Below are 21465 nucleotides of genomic sequence, written 5' to 3'. Positions count from 1 at the left end.
GTCGACCATGTCTGCCCATAAGCTGGGTCATCTATGAATCCCCGGTCCCTGCTAAAAGGCCGTTGAGGGAATGCAAGAGGGCAGGCTTTCCTGCTAGTCTTCAGGGTCGGAGTGTGTTCTGGTATAGACCCAGTAAGCTTGCAGCTTGGAGAGGTGATTTTTGGACAGGATCACACTTTGTGCATGCCGCTTCCGAGGTTGATTATGGAAGCCAACATGAGCAAGCTTCCCTGGTTGGAGCCTGGAGCCTCAGGCCAGGCCTGTGGCCCTCTCTGTTGTTGTGTTTCGTGCAGTGAGGTTCTTGACTGCCCCGCGTGGCTGGAGCAGTGGGCGGGCGTGGGCTGGAGTTGGGCGATGGCGGAAGGGGGCTGATGGTTTAGGCCTCAGTGCTGCCCCTGTCAGCTCCTCTGCTGAAGTTGCCGGCACACTGTTGGCGCTAAGTGGATCTTCGTGGAGTGGGGTGTGGATCGAGTGAAGCATTTCAGCCTGGGTGGTGTCTGCTGGCCTGGAGAGAAAGGTAAGGTATCATGAGGAAAGGTCCTGTGTGACGTCGTGGGATGGGTTGTCATCATTGGGTTGCAGGCGCTGGCCTCGGCTTCCCAAGAATGTGTCTTGTTCGTGATGGGCTGGCATAAGCTGCCTATGGAGCGGATGGCTTTGGCAGTTCAAGTGGGTGAGTTGAGGTAGGTAAGCTGTGTAGAGTTGCGATCCCGTTGCCCGAGGAATGACACCCAAAGGGTGTCTTGCGGGAAGTAGAGAAGATCGACATGGTGAGGCGTCTGTGCCGGCCTCCTTGCAGGTAGTTGAGTTATGCGAACATCCCCTTTGGCCGCTTTGTTCCCTTGTTTGGCAATGTGTAAAGCGAAAGTGTTTCTCCCGTGGGGGAATGACGCGACCGGCCTGTGTAGCACGCAGGCCTTTCGAACAGCCAGAGGTTTATCTGGAGCAGTCCATTGGTGGGGCAGAGATGGGGGCCCCATTGCCATGCCTGCTGTGCTGCCGTGGCCAGCCACTGTTCCCTTTCAGGCTTCCAAGTTCCCTCGCATGGCAGAGGTCTTCCTTTGAAAGTCTGTCTGTGGTCCTCGGGGACCATGCCTTTGATCACTGTGAGTTACTCGGTAGTGTCACTGTGGCAGTGGAGAATTTCCAGGATGCATGGTGTGGGATCAGCATCAACCAAGGAGACAGGCTTGCGGTCTGTCTTCCCTGGTGTTCAGTGTTCCCGTGTTCTGAAGATGTTTGTCGTTTCCAGTAGGGTCGTGTCGCCCTGTGGGCTGGAGGAGGGCATGTAGGACGAGGCTTTCAAGGGTTTGAGCGTTTCCTTAGGGGTCAGGGCCGTGAACATTCAAGATGGGAGCTGCCTGAGACGTGGCTGGGAATGTGGACTAGTTTCCGCCGTGGGGATCCGACATGGGTCATGGTGGCTGAAGCCCACCACTTCCTGTGGTGGGCATTCCCACGGGTCAATGGAAAGTGATTAGGCCTAGTTGGCGAGAAGTGGCACGTGGGCCCACGTTCGTTAGCCCCTTGAGTGTTTTCAGACTGCATCTTGGCAGTAGACAGCTGCCGGTCGGTGTCGGCCCGACCATGGGAGTTCCCTTGCTTCCGGAAGTGCTGCGAGTGACCCCAAATGCCCATCAGATATACTGGTAGCTGACAGAGTCTCGAGGTGCATGTCGATGTCACAGCCAAGGCCCGGAGGCAGGTCTCGTCGAGGCTTTGTGTTTTGGTCAGAAGGCGTGGCTGTAGGAGAGCGGGAGTCCGTGGACTATTTCAACAGCCCCTGGGGGTCAAAGTGTGTCTGCGGCCTCTTAAAGCTGACAGGATTCTTTCTCCTTTCAGTTAGGGGTCTCACCAGGGTGCTGTGTATAAACTCTTTCTTTTATTGTTGGACTCCTCTTCACAGGACCATAGGGACACACAGAGACCAAGACGCGTATGTAGCGGCACACAGAGGAACCCACAAGCACGTCCGCATGCGCAGTCACAGTCACACACGCCCACACGCGTGAACACACACATACAGCCTCTCAGACACCGGCCAACATATGTGCGTAACTTCCTGCAGTCGTACTATCAGACATGCAGTCAATTCTCGGTAAGGGTTAGAGGTCCTTGGGAAGCAGTTTCAGAGCTCAAGGCCAGGTAAATGTTTTTATGGATCATGTCCTGTGAGGACACCGGTCCACTTATGAAGCCTCGGTGATTTCTGTCCACTTCTCAGGTGCAGTTGCTGGGAAAGGCTGGCCGTCGACACAAACAAGACCTTCGTGTGCTCTGATGACTGGAGGTGCTAAGAAGAAGTGGAAAAAGTGAGGCGGGCCCATGTCCCTGAGTGTGTTCGTGGATAATTCAGGATGGTAGGTATTAAAGCACCCCAAGATGTGCCATTAGATATTAGGTTTTCCTCAGACAGGCCCAATGGTTGCAAGAGTGGATTGATTGTTCCCCTTGCTGAGTGGCCTGAGGGCTGTGGATTCTCCAGGCTTTTGGGGTAGCCCAGGCTCATGGCTCCTGTACAGAGTCCCACGCAGACTCCGGTTGTGTTCTGCAGCGTCCCAGCATGTGCTTGGATTGATGATGACACGCTTGCATGCATTCCTTGGAAAATCTGAACCAAATGAGTGAGAACACTCTACCGTCTCGTCATCGAAACTGAGGTTCAGCACGTTTCCTCTCTCAGGGGGAGAGGACAGTTAGGAATGAGGGCCAGCGTCCCCCGCCGACATGCATGCAAACACCACCAAGGACTCCAGTATTGGAGGGGCTCCTTTCTGAGGGTTGACCGTGTCTGCACATAAGCTGTGTTATCTGTGAAACCCGGGTCCCTGCTGAATGGCTGTTGAGGGAATGCGAGGGGGCAGGTTCTCCTGCTGGTCTTAAGAGTCAGAGTGTGTGCTGGTCTAGGCCCAGTTAGCTTGCAGTTGGGAGGTGAGTTTTGGCCAGGATCACGCTTCGTGCATGCCATTTTGGGGGTTGATTCTGGAAGCCAAAATGAGCAAGCGTCCCTGGTTGGTGCCTGGAACCTCAGGCCAGGCCTGTGGCCCTCCCTGTTCTTGCGTTTTTCACGGTGAGCTTCTTGAGTGCCTAGTGAGGCTGGAGCAATTGGCGGGGGTGAGCTCGGTTGGGCATCGGCGGAAAGGGGCTGATGGATTAGGCCTCGCTGCTGCCATTGTTTGCTTCTCTACTTTAACTCCCGGCACAGTGTTGATGCCAAGTGGGTCATCGTGGAGTGGGGAGAGGAATGAGTGCTGAATTTAAACCTGCGTGGATCACTGATGGCCCGTACAGGAAGGGAAGGGAAGATGAGGACATGTCCTTTGTGATGTCGTGGAATAGGCTATCATAACTGGGTTGCAGGTGCTGGCCTCGGCTTCCCAAGGATGTGTCATGTTCGTGATGGGCTGGCATCAGCTGCCTATGGAGGGGATGGCTTTGGCAGTTCAAGTGGATGAGGTGAGGTAGGTAACCTGTGTAGAGTTGGAATCCCATTGCCAGAGGAAAGACACCCAAAGGGTGTCTTGCGAGACGTAAAGAAGATTGACATGGTGACACGTCTCTGCTGGCCTCCTTGGAGGATGTTTAGTTATGCGAACATCCCCTTTGGCTGCTTTGTTCCCTTGTTTGCGAATGTGCAAAGCGAAAGTGCTTCTCCCGGGGGGGCATGACTCGGCTTGCGAACAGCCAGATGTTTACCTGGAGCAGTCCGTTGTGGGGACAGAGGTGGGGGCACTGTTGCGACGCCAGGCGCACTCTCGTGGACAGCCACTGTGCCCTTTCAAGTTTCCAGGTCCCCTCGTGTGGCAAAGGTTTTCCGTTGAAAGTCTGTCTGTGGTCGTCGGGGACAGTGCCTTTGATCACTGTGAGTGCCTCGGTAGTGTCACCGTGGCAGTGGATAATTGCCAGGATTCATGGGGTGGGGTGGGCGTCATCAAAGCAGACAGGCTTGCGGTGTGTCTTCCCTGCTGTTCAGTGTCTCCGTGTTCACATGATGTCTGTGGCTTCAAGTAGAGTCGAGTCGCCCTGCAGGCAGGAGGAGGGCACTTAGGACGAGGCTGTGTAGCGTTTGAGCGTTTCCTCAGTGGTCAGGGCCGCAAAGCCTACCAGTTGGAAGCTTGCCTATACGTGGCCGGGAAGGTGGCCTAATTTCCGCTGTGGGGTTCCAACCTGTGTCATGGTTGCTGAAGCCCAACACTTCCCATTGAGGGCATTCCCACGGGGTCATGGGAAGTGATTTGGTCTAGTTGGCGAGACGAGGCACTTGGGCCAAAGTCCGTTAACCCCTTGAGAAGTGCCAGGCTGCATCTTGCCTGTCGGCAACTGCAGGTCGGTGTCAGCCTGCCCATGGGAGGTTACCTTGCTTCCGGGAGCACTGGGAGTGACCCCAAGGGCACATCAGATGTGGTGGTAGGTGGCAGGATCTCCAGGTCCACATAGGTGTGACACCCACGGCCGGGAGGGAGGTCTCGTCCAGTCTTTGTGCTTTGGTCAGAAGGCGTGGCTGTGGGAGAGCGGGAGTCTGTGGCCTATTTTGACAGCCTGGGGTTCAAAGTTCGCATGCGGCCTCATGAAGCTGACAGGGGTCTTTCTCCTTTCAGTTGGGGGTCCAACCAGGGTGCTGTGTATAAACTATGACGTTTACTGTTAGAAGCATCTGCAGAGGGCCACAGGGACACCCAGAGACCAAGACGCATATTTAGCGGCACCCACAGGTATCCACAAACGCATCCTCGTGCACAGTCACAGTCACACACGCCCACACGTGTGAATACACACATACAGCGTCTCACACACCGAGCAATGTACGTGCGTAACTTCCTTCAGTCGTGCTGTGAGACACACAATCAGTTTTCGGTAAGGGACAGTGGTACTTGGGAAGCAGGTTCTAGGCTCACGCCCAGGTTAAGTGTTCCCAAAAATCATGTTCTCTGAGGACCCTTGTGCAATTCAGAAACCTGCCTGATTTCTGTCCACTTCTCAGGTGCAGTTGCAGAGTAAGGCTGGCTGTCGGCAAAGAGAAGAAGACCTTCGCGTTGTCTGATGACTGGATATGCTAAGGAGAACTGGACAAAGTGGGGCGGGTGCACGTTGCCGAGCAAGGCTGTGGATAGCTCAGGACGGTAGGCATTCACCCATACTAAGATGTGCCATTGGATATTAGGATTTCCACAGATGGGCCCAATGGTTGCAAGAGTGGATTGATTGTTGGTCTTGCTGAGTGGCCTGAGGACTGTGGATTCCCCAGGCAGTTGGAGTACTTCCAGGTCATGGCTCCTCTGCAGAGACCCACGGCCTTCCCTTTTGTGTTCTGCAGCCTCCCAGCATGTGCTTGGATCGATGATGACACCCTTGTATGCATTCCTTGGAAAATCTGAACAAAATGAGTGAGAACGCTCTACCGTCTCCTCATCGAAAGTGAGGTCCAGCACGTTTCCTGTCTCGGGAGTATGGGACAGTTAGGAGTGAGGGCCAACGTCCCCTGCTGACAGGCATGCAAACCCCACTAAGGGCTCCAGCATTGGAGGGGCTCCTGTCTGAGGGTCGACCATGTCTGCCCATAAGCTGGGTCATCTATGAATCCCCGGTCCCTGCTAAAAGGCCGTTGAGGGAATGCAAGAGGGCAGGCTTTCCTGCTAGTCTTCAGGGTCGGAGTGTGTTCTGGTATAGACCCAGTAAGCTTGCAGCTTGGAGAGGTGATTTTTGGACAGGATCACACTTTGTGCATGCCGCTTCCGAGGTTGATTATGGAAGCCAACATGAGCAAGCTTCCCTGGTTGGAGCCTGGAGCCTCAGGCCAGGCCTGTGGCCCTCTCTGTTGTTGTGTTTCGTGCAGTGAGGTTCTTGACTGCCCCGCGTGGCTGGAGCAGTGGGCGGGCGTGGGCTGGAGTTGGGCGATGGCGGAAGGGGGCTGATGGTTTAGGCCTCAGTGCTGCCCCTGTCAGCTCCTCTGCTGAAGTTGCCGGCACACTGTTGGCGCTAAGTGGATCTTCGTGGAGTGGGGTGTGGATCGAGTGAAGCATTTCAGCCTGGGTGGTGTCTGCTGGCCTGGAGAGAAAGGTAAGGTATCATGAGGAAAGGTCCTGTGTGACGTCGTGGGATGGGTTGTCATCATTGGGTTGCAGGCGCTGGCCTCGGCTTCCCAAGAATGTGTCTTGTTCGTGATGGGCTGGCATAAGCTGCCTATGGAGCGGATGGCTTTGGCAGTTCAAGTGGGTGAGTTGAGGTAGGTAAGCTGTGTAGAGTTGCGATCCCGTTGCCCGAGGAATGACACCCAAAGGGTGTCTTGCGGGAAGTAGAGAAGATCGACATGGTGAGGCGTCTGTGCCGGCCTCCTTGCAGGTAGTTGAGTTATGCGAACATCCCCTTTGGCCGCTTTGTTCCCTTGTTTGGCAATGTGTAAAGCGAAAGTGTTTCTCCCGTGGGGGAATGACGCGACCGGCCTGTGTAGCACGCAGGCCTTTCGAACAGCCAGAGGTTTATCTGGAGCAGTCCATTGGTGGGGCAGAGATGGGGGCCCCATTGCCATGCCTGCTGTGCTGCCGTGGCCAGCCACTGTTCCCTTTCAGGCTTCCAAGTTCCCTCGCATGGCAGAGGTCTTCCTTTGAAAGTCTGTCTGTGGTCCTCGGGGACCATGCCTTTGATCACTGTGAGTTACTCGGTAGTGTCACTGTGGCAGTGGAGAATTTCCAGGATGCATGGTGTGGGATCAGCATCAACCAAGGAGACAGGCTTGCGGTCTGTCTTCCCTGGTGTTCAGTGTTCCCGTGTTCTGAAGATGTTTGTCGTTTCCAGTAGGGTCGTGTCGCCCTGTGGGCTGGAGGAGGGCATGTAGGACGAGGCTTTCAAGGGTTTGAGCGTTTCCTTAGGGGTCAGGGCCGTGAACATTCAAGATGGGAGCTGCCTGAGACGTGGCTGGGAATGTGGACTAGTTTCCGCCGTGGGGATCCGACATGGGTCATGGTGGCTGAAGCCCACCACTTCCTGTGGTGGGCATTCCCACGGGTCAATGGAAAGTGATTAGGCCTAGTTGGCGAGAAGTGGCACGTGGGCCCACGTTCGTTAGCCCCTTGAGTGTTTTCAGACTGCATCTTGGCAGTAGACAGCTGCCGGTCGGTGTCGGCCCGACCATGGGAGTTCCCTTGCTTCCGGAAGTGCTGCGAGTGACCCCAAATGCCCATCAGATATACTGGTAGCTGACAGAGTCTCGAGGTGCATGTCGATGTCACAGCCAAGGCCCGGAGGCAGGTCTCGTCGAGGCTTTGTGTTTTGGTCAGAAGGCGTGGCTGTAGGAGAGCGGGAGTCCGTGGACTATTTCAACAGCCCCTGGGGGTCAAAGTGTGTCTGCGGCCTCTTAAAGCTGACAGGATTCTTTCTCCTTTCAGTTAGGGGTCTCACCAGGGTGCTGTGTATAAACTCTTTCTTTTATTGTTGGACTCCTCTTCACAGGACCATAGGGACACACAGAGACCAAGACGCGTATGTAGCGGCACACAGAGGAACCCACAAGCACGTCCGCATGCGCAGTCACAGTCACACACGCCCACACGCGTGAACACACACATACAGCCTCTCAGACACCGGCCAACATATGTGCGTAACTTCCTGCAGTCGTACTATCAGACATGCAGTCAATTCTCGGTAAGGGTTAGAGGTCCTTGGGAAGCAGTTTCAGAGCTCAAGGCCAGGTAAATGTTTTTATGGATCATGTCCTGTGAGGACACCGGTCCACTTATGAAGCCTCGGTGATTTCTGTCCACTTCTCAGGTGCAGTTGCTGGGAAAGGCTGGCCGTCGACACAAACAAGACCTTCGTGTGCTCTGATGACTGGAGGTGCTAAGAAGAAGTGGAAAAAGTGAGGCGGGCCCATGTCCCTGAGTGTGTTCGTGGATAATTCAGGATGGTAGGTATTAAAGCACCCCAAGATGTGCCATTAGATATTAGGTTTTCCTCAGACAGGCCCAATGGTTGCAAGAGTGGATTGATTGTTCCCCTTGCTGAGTGGCCTGAGGGCTGTGGATTCTCCAGGCTTTTGGGGTAGCCCAGGCTCATGGCTCCTGTACAGAGTCCCACGCAGACTCCGGTTGTGTTCTGCAGCGTCCCAGCATGTGCTTGGATTGATGATGACACGCTTGCATGCATTCCTTGGAAAATCTGAACCAAATGAGTGAGAACACTCTACCGTCTCGTCATCGAAACTGAGGTTCAGCACGTTTCCTCTCTCAGGGGGAGAGGACAGTTAGGAATGAGGGCCAGCGTCCCCCGCCGACATGCATGCAAACACCACCAAGGACTCCAGTATTGGAGGGGCTCCTTTCTGAGGGTTGACCGTGTCTGCACATAAGCTGTGTTATCTGTGAAACCCGGGTCCCTGCTGAATGGCTGTTGAGGGAATGCGAGGGGGCAGGTTCTCCTGCTGGTCTTAAGAGTCAGAGTGTGTGCTGGTCTAGGCCCAGTTAGCTTGCAGTTGGGAGGTGAGTTTTGGCCAGGATCACGCTTCGTGCATGCCATTTTGGGGGTTGATTCTGGAAGCCAAAATGAGCAAGCGTCCCTGGTTGGTGCCTGGAACCTCAGGCCAGGCCTGTGGCCCTCCCTGTTCTTGCGTTTTTCACGGTGAGCTTCTTGAGTGCCTAGTGAGGCTGGAGCAATTGGCGGGGGTGAGCTCGGTTGGGCATCGGCGGAAAGGGGCTGATGGATTAGGCCTCGCTGCTGCCATTGTTTGCTTCTCTACTTTAACTCCCGGCACAGTGTTGATGCCAAGTGGGTCATCGTGGAGTGGGGAGAGGAATGAGTGCTGAATTTAAACCTGCGTGGATCACTGATGGCCCGTACAGGAAGGGAAGGGAAGATGAGGACATGTCCTTTGTGATGTCGTGGAATAGGCTATCATAACTGGGTTGCAGGTGCTGGCCTCGGCTTCCCAAGGATGTGTCATGTTCGTGATGGGCTGGCATCAGCTGCCTATGGAGGGGATGGCTTTGGCAGTTCAAGTGGATGAGGTGAGGTAGGTAACCTGTGTAGAGTTGGAATCCCATTGCCAGAGGAAAGACACCCAAAGGGTGTCTTGCGAGACGTAAAGAAGATTGACATGGTGACACGTCTCTGCTGGCCTCCTTGGAGGATGTTTAGTTATGCGAACATCCCCTTTGGCTGCTTTGTTCCCTTGTTTGCGAATGTGCAAAGCGAAAGTGCTTCTCCCGGGGGGGCATGACTCGGCTTGCGAACAGCCAGAGGTTTACCTGGAGCAGTCCGTGGTGGGGACAGAGGTGGGGGCACTGTTGCGACGCCAGGCGCACTCTCTTGGACAGCCACTGTGCCCTTTCAAGTTTCCAGGTCCCCTCGTGTGGCAAAGGTTTTCCGTTGAAAGTCTGTCTGTGGTCGTCGGGGACAGTGCCTTTGATCACTGTGAGTGCCTTGGTAGTGTCGCCGTGGCAGTGGAGAATTTCCAGGATTCATGGGGTGGGGTGGGCGTCATCAAAGCAGACAGGCTTGCGGTGTGTCTTCCCTGCTGTTCAGTGTCTCCGTGTTCACATGATGTCTGTGGCTTCAAGTAGAGTCGAGTCGCCCTGCAGGCAGGAGGAGGGCACTTAGGACGAGGCTGTGTAGCGTTTGAGCGTTTCCTCAGTGGTCAGGGCCGCAAAGCCTACCAGTTGGAAGCTTGCCTATACGTGGCCGGGAAGGTGGCCTAATTTCCGCTGTGGGGTTCCAACCTGTGTCATGGTTGCTGAAGCCCAACACTTCCCATTGAGGGCATTCCCACGGGGTCATGGGAAGTGATTTGGTCTAGTTGGCGAGACGAGGCACTTGGGCCAAAGTCCGTTAACCCCTTGAGAAGTGCCAGGCTGCATCTTGCCTGTCGGCAACTGCAGGTCGGTGTCAGCCTGCCCATGGGAGGTTACCTTGCTTCCGGGAGCACTGGGAGTGACCCCAAGGGCACATCAGATGTGGTGGTAGGTGGCAGGATCTCCAGGTCCACATAGGTGTGACACCCACGGCCGGGAGGGAGGTCTCGTCCAGTCTTTGTGCTTTGGTCAGAAGGCGTGGCTGTGGGAGAGCGGGAGTCTGTGGCCTATTTTGACAGCCTGGGGTTCAAAGTTCGCATGCGGCCTCATGAAGCTGACAGGGGTCTTTCTCCTTTCAGTTGGGGGTCCAACCAGGGTGCTGTGTATAAACTATGACGTTTACTGTTAGAAGCGTCTGCAGAGGGCCACAGGGACACCCAGAGACCAAGACGCGTATTTAGCGGCACCCACAGGTATCCACAAACGCATCCTCGTGCACAGTCACAGTCACACACGCCCACACGTGTGAATACACACATACAGCGTCTCACACACCGAGCAATGTACGTGCGTAACTTCCTTCAGTCGTGCTGTGAGACACACAATCAGTTTTCGGTAAGGGACAGTGGTACTTGGGAAGCAGGTTCTAGGCTCACGCCCAGGTTAAGTGTTCACAAAAATCATGTTCTCTGAGGACCCTTGTGCAATTCAGAAACCTGCCTGATTTCTGTCCACTTCTCAGGTGCAGTTGCAGAGTAAGGCTGGCTGTCGGCAAAGAGAAGAAGACCTTCGCGTTGTCTGATGACTGGATATGCTAAGGAGAACTGGACAAAGTGGGGCGGGTGCACGTTGCCGAGCAAGGCTGTGGATAGCTCAGGACGGTAGGCATTCACCCATACTAAGATGTGCCATTGGATATTAGGATTTCCACAGATGGGCCCAATGGTTGCAAGAGTGGATTGATTGTTGGTCTTGCTGAGTGGCCTGAGGACTGTGGATTCCCCAGGCAGTTGGAGTACTTCCAGGTCATGGCTCCTCTGCAGAGACCCACGGCCTTCCCTTTTGTGTTCTGCAGCCTCCCAGCATGTGCTTGGATCGATGATGACACCCTTGTATGCATTCCTTGGAAAATCTGAACAAAATGAGTGAGAACGCTCTACCGTCTCCTCATCGAAAGTGAGGTCCAGCACGTTTCCTGTCTCGGGAGTATGGGACAGTTAGGAGTGAGGGCCAACGTCCCCTGCTGACAGGCATGCAAACCCCACTAAGGGCTCCAGCATTGGAGGGGCTCCTATCTGAGGGTCGACCATGTCTGCCCATAAGCTGGGTCATCTATGAATCCCCGGTCCCTGCTAAAAGGCCGTTGAGGGAATGCAAGAGGGCAGGCTTTCCTGCTAGTCTTCAGGGTCGGAGTGTGTTCTGGTATAGACCCAGTAAGCTTGCAGCTTGGAGAGGTGATTTTTGGACAGGATCACACTTTGTGCATGCCGCTTCCGAGGTTGATTATGGAAGCCAACATGAGCAAGCTTCCCTGGTTGGAGCCTGGAGCCTCAGGCCAGGCCTGTGGCCCTCTCTGTTGTTGTGTTTCGTGCAGTGAGGTTCTTGACTGCCCCGCGTGGCTGGAGCAGTGGGCGGGCGTGGGCTGGAGTTGGGCGATGGCGGAAGGGGGCTGATGGTTTAGGCCTCAGTGCTGCCCCTGTCAGCTCCTCTGCTGAAGTTGCCGGCACACTGTTGGCGCTAAGTGGATCTTCGTGGAGTGGGGTGTGGATCGAGTGAAGCATTTCAGCCTGGGGGGTGGCTGCTGGCCTGGAGAGAAAGGTAAGGTATCATGAGGAAAGGTCCTGTGTGATGTCGTGGGATGGGTTGTCATCATTGGGTTGCAGGCGCTGGCCTCGGCTTCCCAAGAATGTGTCTTGTTCGTGATGGGCTGGCATAAGCTGCCTATGGAGCGGATGGCTTTGGCAGTTCAAGTGGGTGAGTTGAGGTAGGTAAGCTGTGTAGAGTTGCGATCCCGTTGCCCGAGGAATGACACCCAAAGGGTGTCTTGCGGGAAGTAGAGAAGATCGACATGGTGAGGCGTCTGTGCCGGCCTCCTTGCAGGTAGTTGAGTTATGCGAACATCCCCTTTGGCCGCTTTGTTCCCTTGTTTGGCAATGTGTAAAGCGAAAGTGTTTCTCCCGTGGGGGAATGACGCGACCGGCCTGTGTAGCACGCAGGCCTTTCGAACAGCCAGAGGTTTATCTGGAGCAGTCCATTGGTGGGGCAGAGATGGGGGCCCCATTGCCATGCCTGCTGTGCTGCCGTGGCCAGCCACTGTTCCCTTTCAGGCTTCCAAGTTCCCTCGCATGGCAGAGGTCTTCCTTTGAAAGTCTGTCTGTGGTCCTCGGGGACCATGCCTTTGATCACTGTGAGTTACTCGGTAGTGTCACTGTGGCAGTGGAGAATTTCCAGGATGCATGGTGTGGGATCAGCATCAACCAAGGAGACAGGCTTGCGGTCTGTCTTCCCTGGTGTTCAGTGTTCCCGTGTTCTGAAGATGTTTGTGGTTTCCAGTAGGGTCGTGTCGCCCTGTGGGCTGTAGGAGGGCATGTAGGACGAGGCTTTCAAGGGTTTGAGCGTTTCCTTAGGGGTCAGGGCCGTGAACATTCAAGATGGGAGCTGCCTGAGACGTGGCTGGGAATGTGGACTAGTTTCCGCCGTGGGGATCCGACATGGGTCATGGTGGCTGAAGCCCACCACTTCCTGTGGTGGGCATTCCCACGGGTCAATGGAAAGTGATTAGGCCTAGTTGGCGAGAAGTGGCACGTGGGCCCACGTTCGTTAGCCCCTTGAGTGTTTTCAGACTGCATCTTGGCAGTAGACAGCTGCCGGTCGGTGTCGGCCCGACCATGGGAGTTCCCTTGCTTCCGGAAGTGCTGCGAGTGACCCCAAATGCCCATCAGATATACTGGTAGCTGACAGAGTCTCGAGGTGCATGTCGATGTCACAGCCAAGGCCCGGAGGCAGGTCTCGTCGAGGCTTTGTGTTTTGGTCAGAAGGCGTGGCTGTAGGAGAGCGGGAGTCCGTGGACTATTTCAACAGCCCCTGGGGGTCAAAGTGTGTCTGCGGCCTCTTAAAGCTGACAGGATTCTTTCTCCTTTCAGTTAGGGGTCTCACCAGGGTGCTGTGTATAAACTCTTTCTTTTATTGTTGGACTCCTCTTCACAGGACCATAGGGACACACAGAGACCAAGACGCGTATGTAGCGGCACACAGAGGAACCCACAAGCACGTCCGCATGCGCAGTCACAGTCACACACGCCCACACGCGTGAACACACACATACAGCCTCTCAGACACCGGCCAACATATGTGCGTAACTTCCTGCAGTCGTACTATCAGACATGCAGTCAATTCTCGGTAAGGGTTAGAGGTCCTTGGGAAGCAGTTTCAGAGCTCAAGGCCAGGTAAATGTTTTTATGGATCATGTCCTGTGAGGACACCGGTCCACTTATGAAGCCTCGGTGATTTCTGTCCACTTCTCAGGTGCAGTTGCTGGGAAAGGCTGGCCGTCGACACAAACAAGACCTTCGTGTGCTCTGATGACTGGAGGTGCTAAGAAGAAGTGGAAAAAGTGAGGCGGGCCCATGTCCCTGAGTGTGTTCGTGGATAACTCAGGATGGTAGGTATTAAAGCACCCCAAGATGTGCCATTAGATATTAGGTTTTCCTCAGACAGGCCCAATGGTTGCAGGAGTGGATTGATTGTTCCCCTTGCTGAGTGGCCTGAGGGCTGTGGATTCTCCAGGCTTTTGGGGTAGCCCAGGCTCATGGCTCCTGTACAGAGTCCCGCGCAGACTCCGGTTGTGTTCTGCAGCGTCCCAGCATGTGCTTGGATTGATGATGACACCCTTGCATGCATTCCTTGGAAAATCTGGACCAAATGAGTGAGAACACTCTACCGTCTCGTCATCGAAACTGAGGTTCAGCACGTTTCCTCTCTCAGGGGGAGAGGACAGTTAGGAATGAGGGCCAGCGTCCCCCGCCGACATGCATGCAAACACCACCAAGGACTCCAGTATTGGAGGGGCTCCTTTCTGAGGGTTGACCGTGTCTGCACATAAGCTGTGTTATCTGTGAAACCCGGGTCCCTGCTGAATGGCTGTTGAGGGAATGCGAGGGGGCAGGTTCTCCTGCTGGTCTTAAGAGTCAGAGTGTGTGCTGGTCTAGGCCCAGTTAGCTTGCAGTTGGGAGGTGAGTTTTGGCCAGGATCACGCTTCGTGCATGCCATTTTGGGGGTTGATTCTGGAAGCCAAAATGAGCAAGCGTCCCTGGTTGGTGCCTGGAACCTCAGGCCAGGCCTGTGGCCCTCCCTGTTCTTGCGTTTTTCACGGTGAGCTTCTTGAGTGCCTAGTGAGGCTGGAGCAATTGGCGGGGGTGAGCTCGGTTGGGCATCGGCGGAAAGGGGCTGATGGATTAGGCCTCGCTGCTGCCCTTGTTTGCTTCTCTACTTTAACTCCCGGCACAGTGTTGATGCCAAGTGGGTCATCGTGGAGTGGGGAGAGGAATGAGTGCTGAATTTAAACCTGCGTGGATCACTGATGGCCCGTACAGGAAGGGAAGGGAAGATGAGGACATGTCCTTTGTGATGTCGTGGAATAGGCTATCATAACTGGGTTGCAGGTGCTGGCCTCGGCTTCCCAAGGATGTGTCATGTTCGTGATGGGCTGGCATCAGCTGCCTATGGAGGGGATGGCTTTGGCAGTTCAAGTGGATGAGGTGAGGTAGGTAACCTGTGTAGAGTTGGAATGCCATTGCCAGAGGAAAGACACCCAAAGGGTGTCTTGCGAGACGTAAAGAAGATTGACATGGTGACACGTCTCTGCTGGCCTCCTTGGAGGATGTTTAGTTATGCGAACATCCCCTTTGGCTGCTTTGTTCCCTTGTTTGCGAATGTGCAAAGCGAAAGTGCTTCTCCCGGGGGGGCATGACTCGGCTTGCGAACAGCCAGAGGTTTACCTGGAGCAGTCCGTTGTGGGGACAGAGGTGGGGGCACTGTTGCGACGCCAGGCGCACTCTCGTGGACAGCCACTGTGCCCTTTCAAGTTTCCAGGTCCCCTCGTGTGGCAAAGGTTTTCCGTTGAAAGTCTGTCTGTGGTCGTCGGGGACAGTGCCTTTGATCACTGTGAGTGCCTCGGTAGTGTCACCGTGGCAGTGGAGAATTGCCAGGATTCATGGGGTGGGGTGGGCGTCATCAAAGCAGACAGGCTTGCGGTGTGTCTTCCCTGCTGTTCAGTGTCTCCGTGTTCACATGATGTCTGTGGCTTCAAGTAGAGTCGAGTCGCCCTGCAGGCAGGAGGAGGGCACTTAGGACGAGGCTGTGTAGCGTTTGAGCGTTTCCTCAGTGGTCAGGGCCGCAAAGCCTACCAGTTGGAAGCTTGCCTATACGTGGCCGGGAAGGTGGCCTAATTTCCGCTGTGGGGTTCCAACCTGTGTCATGGTTGCTGAAGCCCAACACTTCCCATTGAGGGCATTCCCACGGGGTCATGGGAAGTGATTTGGTCTAGTTGGCGAGACGAGGCACTTGGGCCAAAGTCCGTTAACCCCTTGAGAAGTGCCAGGCTGCATCTTGCCTGTCGGCAACTGCAGGTCGGTGTCAGCCTGCCCATGGGAGGTTACCTTGCTTCCGGGAGCACTGGGAGTGACCCCAAGGGCACATCAGATGTGGTGGTAGGTGGCAGGATCTCCAGGTCCACATAGGTGTGACACCCACGGCCGGGAGGGAGGTCTCGTCCAGTCTTTGTGCTTTGGTCAGAAGGCGTGGCTGTGGGAGAGCGGGAGTCTGTGGCCTACTTTGACAGCCTGGGGTTCAAAGTTCGCATGCGGCCTCATGAAGCTGACAGGGGTCTTTCTCCTTTCAGTTGGGGGTCCAACCAGGGTGCTGTGTATAAACTATGACGTTTACTGTTAGAAGCGTCTGCAGAGGGCCACAGGGACACCCAGAGACCAAGACGCGTATTTAGCAGCACCCACAGGTATCCACAAACGCATCCTCGTGCACAGTCACAGTCACACACGCCCACACGTGTGAATACACACATACAGCGTCTCACACACCGAGCAATATACGTGCGTAACTTCCTTCAGTCGTGCTGTGAGACACACAATCAGTTTTCGGTAAGGGACAGTGGTACTTGGGAAGCAGGTTCTAGGCTCACGCCCAGGTTAAGTGTTCACAAAAATCATGTTCTCTGAGGACCCTTGTGCAATTCAGAAACCTGCCTGATTTCTGTCCACTTCTCAGGTGCAGTTGCAGAGTAAGGCTGGCTGTCGGCAAAGAGAAGAAGACCTTCGCGTTGTCTGATGACTGGATATGCTAAGGAGAACTGGACAAAGTGGGGCGGGTGCACGTTGCCGAGCAAGGCTGTGGATAGCTCAGGACGGTAGGCATTCACCCATACTAAGATGTGCCATTGGATATTAGGATTTCCACAGATGGGCCCAATGGTTGCAAGAGTGGATTGATTGTTGGTCTTGCTGAGTGGCCTGAGGACTGTGGATTCCCCAGGCAGTTGGAGTACTTCCAGGTCATGGCTCCTCTGCAGAGACCCACGGCCTTCCCTTTTGTGTTCTGCAGCGTCCAGGCATGTGCTTGGATCGATGATGACACCCTTGTATGCATTCCTTGGAAAATCTGAACAAAATGAGTGAGAACGCTCTACCGTCTCCTCATCGAAAGTGAGGTCCAGCACGTTTCCTGTCTCGGGAGTATGGGACAGTTAGGAGTGAGGGCCAACGTCCCCTGCTGACAGGCATGCAAACCCCACTAAGGGCTCCAGCATTGGAGGGGCTCCTGTCTGAGGGTCGACCATGTCTGCCCATAAGCTGGGTCATCTATGAATCCCTGGTCCCTGCTAAAAGGCCGTTGAGGGAATGCAAGAGGGCAGGCTTTCCTGCTAGTCTTCAGGGTCGGAGTGTGTTCTGGTATAGACCCAGTAAGCTTGCAGCTTGGAGAGGTGATTTTTGGACAGGATCACACTTTGTGCATGCCGCTTCCGAGGTTGATTATGGAAGCCAACATGAGCAAGCTTCCCTGGTTGGAGCCTGGAGCCTCAGGCCAGGCCTGTGGCCCTCTCTGTTGTTGTGTTTCGTGCAGTGAGGTTCTTGACTGCCCCGCGTGGCTGGAGCAGTGGGCGGGCGTGGGCTGGAGTTGGGCGATGGCGGAAGGGGGCTGATGGTTTAGGCCTCAGTGCTGCCCCTGTCAGCTCCTCTGCTGAAGTTGCCGGCACACTGTTGGCGCTAAGTGGATCTTCGTGGAGTGGGGTGTGGATCGAGTGAAGCATTTCAGCCTGGGGGGTGGCTGCTGGCCTGGAGAGAAAGGTAAGGTATCATGAGGAAAGGTCCTGTGTGATGTCGTGGGATGGGTTGTCATCATTGGGTTGCAGGCGCTGGCCTCGGCTTCCCAAGAATGTGTCTTGTTCGTGATGGGCTGGCATAAGCTGCCTATGGAGCGGATGGCTTTGGCAGTTCAAGTGGGTGAGTTGAGGTAGGTAAGCTGTGTAGAGTTGCGATCCCGTTGCCCGAGGAATGACACCCAAAGGGTGTCTTGCGGGAAGTAGAGAAGATCGACATGGTGAGGCGTCTGTGCCGGCCTCCTTGCAGGTAGTTGAGTTATGCGAACATCCCCTTTGGCCGCTTTGTTCCCTTGTTTGGCAATGTGTAAAGCGAAAGTGTTTCTCCCGTGGGGGAATGACGCGACCGGCCTGTGTAGCACGCAGGCCTTTCGAACAGCCAGAGGTTTATCTGGAGCAGTCCATTGGTGGGGCAGAGATGGGGGCCCCATTGCCATGCCTGCTGTGCTGCCGTGGCCAGCCACTGTTCCCTTTCAGGCTTCCAAGTTCCCTCGCATGGCAGAGGTCTTCCTTTGAAAGTCTGTCTGTGGTCCTCGGGGACCATGCCTTTGATCACTGTGAGTTACTCGGTAGTGTCACTGTGGCAGTGGAGAATTTCCAGGATGCATGGTGTGGGATCAGCATCAACCAAGGAGACAGGCTTGCGGTCTGTCTTCCCTGGTGTTCAGTGTTCCCGTGTTCTGAAGATGTTTGTGGTTTCCAGTAGGGTCGTGTCGCCCTGTGGGCTGGAGGAGGGCATGTAGGACGAGGCTTTCAAGGGTTTGAGCATTTCCTTAGGGGTCAGGGCCGTGAACATTCAAGATGGGAGCTGCCTGAGACGTGGCTGGGAATGTGGACTAGTTTCCGCCGTGGGGATCCGACATGGGTCATGGTGGCTGAAGCCCACCACTTCCTGTGGTGGGCATTCCCACGGGTCAATGGAAAGTGATTAGGCCTAGTTGGCGAGAAGTGGCACGTGGGCCCACGTTCGTTAGCCCCTTGAGTGTTTTCAGACTGCATCTTGGCAGCAGACAGCTGCCGGTCGGTGTCGGCCCGACCATGGGAGTTCCCTTGCTTCCGGAAGTGCTGCGAGTGACCCCAAATGCCCATCAGATATACTGGTAGCTGACAGAGTCTCGAGGTGCATGTCGATGTCACAGCCAAGGCCCGGAGGCAGGTCTCGTCGAGGCTTTGTGTTTTGGTCAGAAGGCGTGGCTGTAGGAGAGCGGGAGTCCGTGGACTATTTCAACAGCCCCTGGGGGTCAAAGTGTGTCTGCGGCCTCTTAAAGCTGACAGGATTCTTTCTCCTTTCAGTTAGGGGTCTCACCAGGGTGCTGTGTATAAACTCTTTCTTTTATTGTTGGACTCCTCTTCACAGGACCATAGGGACACACAGAGACCAAGACGCGTATGTAGCGGCACACAGAGGAACCCACAAGCACGTCCGCATGCGCAGTCACAGTCACACACGCCCACACGCGTGAACACACACATACAGCCTCTCAGACACCGGCCAACATATGTGCGTAACTTCCTGCAGTCGTACTATCAGACATGCAGTCAATTCTCGGTAAGGGTTAGAGGTCCTTGGGAAGCAGTTTCAGAGCTCAAGGCCAGGTAAATGTTTTTATGGATCATGTCCTGTGAGGACACCGGTCCACTTATGAAGCCTCGGTGATTTCTGTCCACTTCTCAGGTGCAGTTGCTGGGAAAGGCTGGCCGTCGACACAAACAAGACCTTCGTGTGCTCTGATGACTGGAGGTGCTAAGAAGAAGTGGAAAAAGTGAGGCGGGCCCATGTCCCTGAGTGTGTTCGTGGATAACTCAGGATGGTAGGTATTAAAGCACCCCAAGATGTGCCATTAGATATTAGGTTTTCCTCAGACAGGCCCAATGGTTGCAGGAGTGGATTGATTGTTCCCCTTGCTGAGTGGCCTGAGGGCTGTGGATTCTCCAGGCTTTTGGGGTAGCCCAGGCTCATGGCTCCTGTACAGAGTCCCGCGCAGACTCCGGTTGTGTTCTGCAGCGTCCCAGCATGTGCTTGGATTGATGATGACACCCTTGCATGCATTCCTTGGAAAATCTGGACCAAATGAGTGAGAACACTCTACCGTCTCGTCATCGAAACTGAGGTTCAGCACGTTTCCTCTCTCAGGGGGAGAGGACAGTTAGGAATGAGGGCCAGCGTCCCCCGCCGACATGCATGCAAACACCACCAAGGACTCCAGTATTGGAGGGGCTCCTTTCTGAGGGTTGACCGTGTCTGCACATAAGCTGTGTTATCTGTGAAACCCGGGTCCCTGCTGAATGGCTGTTGAGGGAATGCGAGGGGGCAGGTTCTCCTGCTGGTCTTAAGAGTCAGAGTGTGTGCTGGTCTAGGCCCAGTTAGCTTGCAGTTGGGAGGTGAGTTTTGGCCAGGATCACGCTTCGTGCATGCCATTTTGGGGGTTGATTCTGGAAGCCAAAATGAGCAAGCGTCCCTGGTTGGTGCCTGGAACCTCAGGCCAGGCCTGTGGCCCTCCCTGTTCTTGCGTTTTTCACGGTGAGCTTCTTGAGTGCCTAGTGAGGCTGGAGCAATTGGCGGGGGTGAGCTCGGTTGGGCATCGGCGGAAAGGGGCTGATGGATTAGGCCTCGCTGCTGCCCTTGTTTGCTTCTCTACTTTAACTCCCGGCACAGTGTTGATGCCAAGTGGGTCATCGTGGAGTGGGGAGAGGAATGAGTGCTGAATTTAAACCTGCGTGGATCACTGATGGCCCGTACAGGAAGGGAAGGGAAGATGAGGACATGTCCTTTGTGATGTCGTGGAATAGGCTATCATAACTGGGTTGCAGGTGCTGGCCTCGGCTTCCCAAGGATGTGTCATGTTCGTGATGGGCTGGCATCAGCTGCCTATGGAGGGGATGGCTTTGGCAGTTCAAGTGGATGAGGTGAGGTAGGTAACCTGTGTAGAGTTGGAATGCCATTGCCAGAGGAAAGACACCCAAAGGGTGTCTTGCGAGACGTAAAGAAGATTGACATGGTGACACGTCTCTGCTGGCCTCCTTGGAGGATGTTTAGTTATGCGAACATCCCCTTTGGCTGCTTTGTTCCCTTGTTTGCGAATGTGCAAAGCGAAAGTGCTTCTCCCGGGGGGGCATGACTCGGCTTGCGAACAGCCAGAGGTTTACCTGGAGCAGTCCGTTGTGGGGACAGAGGTGGGGGCACTGTTGCGACGCCAGGCGCACTCTCGTGGACAGCCACTGTGCCCTTTCAAGTTTCCAGGTCCCCTCGTGTGGCAAAGGTTTTCCGTTGAAAGTCTGTCTGTGGTCGTCGGGGACAGTGCCTTTGATCACTGTGAGTGCCTCGGTAGTGTCACCGTGGCAGTGGAGAATTGCCAGGATTCATGGGGTGGGGTGGGCGTCATCAAAGCAGACAGGCTTGCGGTGTGTCTTCCCTGCTGTTCAGTGTCTCCGTGTTCACATGATGTCTGTGGCTTCAAGTAGAGTCGAGTCGCCCTGCAGGCAGGAGGAGGGCACTTAGGACGAGGCTGTGTAGCGTTTGAGCGTTTCCTCAGTGGTCAGGGCCGCAAAGCCTACCAGTTGGAAGCTTGCCTATACGTGGCCGGGAAGGTGGCCTAATTTCCGCTGTGGGGTTCCAACCTGTGTCATGGTTGCTGAAGCCCAACACTTCCCATTGAGGGCATTCCCACGGGGTCATGGGAAGTGATTTGGTCTAGTTGGCGAGACGAGGCACTTGGGCCAAAGTCCGTTAACCCCTTGAGAAGTGCCAGGCTGCATCTTGCCTGTCGGCAACTGCAGGTCGGTGTCAGCCTGCCCATGGGAGGTTACCTTGCTTCCGGGAGCACTGGGAGTGACCCCAAGGGCACATCAGATGTGGTGGTAGGTGGCAGGATCTCCAGGTCCACATAGGTGTGACACCCACGGCCGGGAGGGAGGTCTCGTCCAGTCTTTGTGCTTTGGTCAGAAGGCGTGGCTGTGGGAGAGCGGGAGTCTGTGGCCTACTTTGACAGCCTGGGGTTCAAAGTTCGCATGCGGCCTCATGAAGCTGACAGGGGTCTTTCTCCTTTCAGTTGGGGGTCCAACCAGGGTGCTGTGTATAAACTATGACGTTTACTGTTAGAAGCGTCTGCAGAGGGCCACAGGGACACCCAGAGACCAAGACGCGTATTTAGCAGCACCCACAGGTATCCACAAACGCATCCTCGTGCACAGTCACAGTCACACACGCCCACACGTGTGAATACACACATACAGCGTCTCACACACCGAGCAATATACGTGCGTAACTTCCTTCAGTCGTGCTGTGAGACACACAAT

The 21465-nt window shown here is 55.0% G+C and overlaps 7 non-coding genes across 7 annotated transcripts; all 7 read left to right on the top strand.

Annotated features, from left to right (window-relative positions):
• Positions 1 to 2571: 2571 nt before the first annotated feature.
• Positions 2572 to 2664, top strand: LOC132361022 (small nucleolar RNA SNORD116). The gene has a single exon (XR_009501338.1). It is a non-coding gene; the product is annotated as a small nucleolar RNA SNORD116 (small nucleolar RNA).
• A 2667-nt stretch (positions 2665 to 5331) lies between these two features.
• On the top strand, positions 5332 to 5424 carry LOC132361764 (small nucleolar RNA SNORD116). Its single transcript, XR_009502033.1, has one exon. It is a non-coding gene; the product is annotated as a small nucleolar RNA SNORD116 (small nucleolar RNA).
• Positions 5425 to 8111: 2687 nt separating this feature from the next.
• LOC132361021 (small nucleolar RNA SNORD116) lies at positions 8112 to 8204 on the top strand. The gene has a single exon (XR_009501337.1). It is a non-coding gene; the product is annotated as a small nucleolar RNA SNORD116 (small nucleolar RNA).
• A 2667-nt stretch (positions 8205 to 10871) lies between these two features.
• On the top strand, positions 10872 to 10964 carry LOC132361763 (small nucleolar RNA SNORD116). The gene has a single exon (XR_009502032.1). It is a non-coding gene; the product is annotated as a small nucleolar RNA SNORD116 (small nucleolar RNA).
• Positions 10965 to 13651: 2687 nt separating this feature from the next.
• LOC132361041 (small nucleolar RNA SNORD116) lies at positions 13652 to 13744 on the top strand. Its single transcript, XR_009501356.1, has one exon. It is a non-coding gene; the product is annotated as a small nucleolar RNA SNORD116 (small nucleolar RNA).
• Positions 13745 to 16411: 2667 nt separating this feature from the next.
• On the top strand, positions 16412 to 16504 carry LOC132361761 (small nucleolar RNA SNORD116). The gene has a single exon (XR_009502030.1). It is a non-coding gene; the product is annotated as a small nucleolar RNA SNORD116 (small nucleolar RNA).
• Positions 16505 to 19191: 2687 nt separating this feature from the next.
• LOC132361040 (small nucleolar RNA SNORD116) lies at positions 19192 to 19284 on the top strand. Its single transcript, XR_009501355.1, has one exon. It is a non-coding gene; the product is annotated as a small nucleolar RNA SNORD116 (small nucleolar RNA).
• Positions 19285 to 21465: the final 2181 nt, after the last annotated feature.

This window comes from Balaenoptera ricei, chromosome 2 (assembly GCF_028023285.1).
Source record: "Balaenoptera ricei isolate mBalRic1 chromosome 2, mBalRic1.hap2, whole genome shotgun sequence".
Lineage (NCBI taxonomy): Eukaryota > Metazoa > Chordata > Mammalia > Artiodactyla > Balaenopteridae > Balaenoptera > Balaenoptera ricei.
Note: the sequence above shows the minus strand (reverse complement) of the source record. Positions and strands in the feature narration are given on the sequence as shown.